The sequence below is a fragment of the Cyphomyrmex costatus genome, unplaced genomic scaffold (assembly GCF_001594065.2).
Source record: "Cyphomyrmex costatus isolate MS0001 unplaced genomic scaffold, Ccosl1.0 scaffold18, whole genome shotgun sequence".
NCBI classification, from domain to species: domain Eukaryota; kingdom Metazoa; phylum Arthropoda; class Insecta; order Hymenoptera; family Formicidae; genus Cyphomyrmex; species Cyphomyrmex costatus.
In genome coordinates this window covers 124,191-128,545 of record NW_017275824.1, presented here as the reverse complement: position 1 = coordinate 128,545, position 4,355 = coordinate 124,191, and the positions used below count along the sequence as shown (strand labels likewise).

The 4,355-nt window shown below is 36.3% G+C and overlaps 1 protein-coding gene across 3 annotated transcripts in view; it reads left to right on the top strand.

The window, feature by feature from the left end:
- Window positions 1-4,355, top strand: part of Dh31-R (Diuretic hormone 31 Receptor) — a 90,381-nt gene continuing 86,026 nt past the window's right edge. For 2 of the 3 annotated variants that reach the window (XM_018537709.1, XM_018537711.1), the window contains exon 1: window positions 1-287. The gene's annotated coding sequence lies outside the window, so the exon portion shown is untranslated. Of the gene's footprint in view, window positions 288-1,711; window positions 1,726-4,355 lie in introns of those variants that run through there. The other variant, XM_018537710.1, reaches the window with a different exon arrangement.

Here is a 4,355-nt window from a genome sequence, read left to right as displayed (position 1 = left end):
ACGGCGAAGGATGGACAAGCGGGCGTACGCCGTCTGAACTTGATCGCGAGTTACCGCGAGTACGAGAACGGAGTGTTGCACGCGTGCGAGTGAGGATGGATGCGACATTTTAACGCGTAAACGCGCACGGTACCGTCAAACGCGCTTCGTGGATATACGCGCACCCATTGTCGATTGAAAAAAAGGAATAGAAACAAAGGACGTATCCGCGACATATAATTACGCTTGTTATCGCGCATCGTGAAACGCGGGATAACGAGAAGCTCGCCCGAGCGGAAAAACTGAAGGTACGTTACTCTGGTTAGTCATATACAATCTTGCTCTTTTTCCTCTTGACCGCTCCATTGGGACGGAAAGTCTTTTAATCAATTCGTCGAGGTAATACCTTTTTTTTTTTTTTTAGAAAAATAACGTTTTTCTGCGGACTCTCTCTCTCTCTCTCTCTCTCTCTCTCGGTTTTGCAGCAACGTAATTTGGATATTGTTAAAAATCTCTAATGCCGGTATCCGTTCTTATTGCAAGACCACCTTAAGTAAGGTTTTAAGATGCTAATATCTTCTGTGATTAATTTATGTCAAAACAATCTTGAATATAAGAACCGACCGCGGTCTAAGAGGCTTCGAAGTCTCGGCGCGAAATAATTGTATTAATTCGTTCTAAACGAATTTTATCTTCGTTTGTGTCATCGTTTACGTAACGCAACAAAATCTGTTTGTATTGCTTACACTTTTTATACTCAGTATGTTCGCTTTTTTCTTTTCGACGCTCGAGTATAATTTTTATACTTAATAATTTTAAGTGCAAATATTTTGGGAGATTTCTAACAATGCGAACAGGGTATCGATCATGTAACTTCTTTTTCCCTATAGGGCGGAAACGTGAAAAGTGAACATTTTTTGTATGTTGTGTGTACATGTTCATACATATATGATACATTCATAAAAGTTTTCACTTTTCACGTTTTCTAGAGAAAAAGTTACATAATTGATGTACTCAGATCTATTAACATTCGTAGTGTTTTCTTTCATTTCTGATACTACTGAATTTGTAAAGTTGGTAATACCGGTTGCTATAACGGAGCGCCGAAAGTTTTCGCTGCCTCGATGAAGATCGCCGTAAACGGCGCGGGGGATTAACAATCAGATTTAAGCTTACGCTAACGAATCTCACGGACCAGGAAGTGTTCCGTCTATAAAGGCGGGATTACCCTTTTTTTTTTGCATATAAAGAGAAAGTAGAGGAATTAAATCTGCGAGAAATTAAATTTGCAACCCCGAGCTAAGCGTATGAATTAGTCGAATGATTAAAGGTTAGGGAGTCAAGGAGGATCATCTTTTCCGGGTAATAAAGGTGCCGCGGGGTGTGGGTACCTTGCCGAGCTCGAGTGCATATTTCCCCCTTAGCTAGTACAACCAAGGATTATCTGAACGACTGCGTATACTATAATATTGTAATATTCAAAGTGCAGCAAATCGCATAGGATCGATCAATCTGCAGGAAACAATATAATCACGATCGAACGTAACGATTGAGGACTTTGTCGATCCGCCGCAATTCCTGTATTTACAATCCTTGTTCACATTCGATATGGTATAACAACAGACACGTGTCCTACAGAGAAGACCCGGCGCGACGGACGTGGCCGCATCGGTGACCGCAGAAACGAGCATTCATTTGGCATCTAGGCGCAGATCGCGTAGGATTGCCTAGTCATGTACGTCCCTGGTGAGTACGTGTTCTTGCCGCGTGGATGAAATTATTCAAATGGTAGTCAGTGTGGCAGTGTGCAATTACCATGCGAATACGCACGATGCGACGCGGCGCGGTGGCACGGAGATACGTGCGAGAGAGTCGTCATTCGCGTAGGATTTGAGATTCATGTCGAATCAACCAATTTATCATGGTCTGCCAGATCCCACGTGTTAATCTCGATGATTTAAGCTCCAAGTCAGACTCTCAAGATGTGTTTGTAGTTAATGCAAGACCATCGAGCTTGACTCCTGCACGCGCTAATAGGAGTTTTGAATAATTCCTTCGATTCGAAACCAGACGGCCGAGCACTTGAAATGTGTTTGCAAAACTTACAAATGGAATCTGTCGAATCTTCGATGCGCGCTGCCAAGAGCTTTATTAAATTTTCTCTCCACAATGAAATGGCTGTACGTTTTGAGATACGTTTGTAGAAATGTATGCCAAATTAGCTTGTAAAAAGTGCGCTTCCAGCTTTCGATAATTATCACGTGGGTATACTGAGAATTTAAATTAAATTTTCGCAATTTTAAGTGTTTCTTCGATAATTTATATAACGAGGAAACCGAGAGAGAGCTTAATGACAATCAAAAGCTCGAAATGTCAAGATCATTAAGGATTAACTGATCAGCTCTTCAGTTCTCAGAAACGATTTACCTCTGTTAACTTTAATGCTCCGTTATTAGTTCTTTTTTTACGATGTAGCTGATACCATTTCAGAAGACACCAATTTCGAAAATCATATGACAGCAAGATTTGTTATCATAACTCTCATAATCCTGTGACGTGAATAGCAATAAGGTAATAACTCTCGCTAAGATTTGGAATACTTTACTATCCATATTTGTATTTATGTTTCACGTCACATTTAAGTTTTTACGTAACCATATATGTATTTCTGAAATTCCCGAATAATATGAAGATCGCACTTTAACGTTAAAATAAAATTAAAATGTATGTGCGTGTATATAATCACTGGGAATTTATATATTTAGAAAGATTAAATGGTTATTCATTAAAATGTCGTCAATCAAAATGTTGTTCGCGAGGGGTTTCTCCAAATTTAATATTGCTGGAAAATACGATATATTTTCGCGTATGTGACGGATTTTGTATGCTTATTTTACTCTACGTCATCAATTTTTATATAATTTAGCAATTCTAGTCTAGAGCTTACATTTGCATATATTTAGCACGCTAATAGAGAATAAACTCGCATCATAAATCATGATTTAACGCCTTAGTTCGTATCATATATTTAGCGCTATATCTACTGTGGCTATCTACTTTTCGATCTGTCGTAATAACGCAGTGGTAAATACGATCTTTATATAGGACAAAGAAAAAATTTAACATCAATGATGATCACATTTAGCGCTAAATACGGAATACGAATATAGATCGTCTTGTCTCTTATTAGGGGTGCATTTAACGCTTACCTGGTCATGCAATTCCAAGTTCCATTCCATTTGAGTAATATGAAGATCGCGTTTATCCCTCTAGTTAAATATGAATGGTTTCAAAATATTGCAGTCGTTTGACGAAGATTTAGATTTAACTAATGAAAGTGCAAAAGCGATTGCGTATCATCACGAGTGAGATGCTCATACGTTATCAAGATATTTTCCCAGTTATGAATTAGAAGAAATTAGTAAAAATTCATTTTACTAATTTAATTATATAATTAATATAATCATAAATTATATTAAATTTGTAAAGGAAAAGGTCAATTTAATTTTCAAAAAGCACAAGAGTTTTTGAATTTTTTTTAACTTTCTCTAATTGTTTTTTCTATCTATTTCAGTTCCTTTAATGGCATTATTTGATTTATCTTTTTAATAGTAATTAAAATAAATTGGAATAAAATTACGTTTATTACAAATTGGATATTTAATAATAAAATTGGACATTTAATTTTGGTGCACTTTGCAGAAGAAATTAAAGCGATTATTCGTCTAATTATTTGTGATAGTAGTAGGTGTCGAGAGCGGGAAAAGATAGAAAATTCAGACAATTTTAATCTAATCTTTCATGTCACCGATTACAAATTCAATTTCGTAAAATGAATTCTTGTTCGCTAGTTTCCCGTTCCAATTAATTGCATTTCTTAGATATATGTCCGGCTTGAAGAAAGAAGTAGTATTCTGATAAGATTCACGCATTTAAATTAGATAACTTAGTTTCGTACTAACTGTATTAAAAAAGTGATTTAAATATTCAAGCATGCAAATAACACGATGGATAAACAGACGCTTTGTTTTCTTTATGCCGTACATTTCAGCTTTTTCTAGTTTTTACACCTTTTTCAGTTTTTTTTTTTCTTTCCTTCGGTCTCCTATAGAATTTGAGTATATATTTATCTTATTTGAAATGCAAGAAGTATATTTGGAAAGTACCTACAGCTGAAAGAGGTCTATATATTTAGTATTTCGAAAAAACTTTGTTACGAATACGATTCCCAAACGAATAACTCAGTTTGAACTTAGCTATGTAGCTGTCATATGTATGCACGTATAATATTGTATCAGTTTTGTGAAGAAGTGTTCATTTTCACAGAAAAGGAAAGAGTGAGGAAAAGGGGGAGGGAGGGAGGGAGGGAGGGAGGG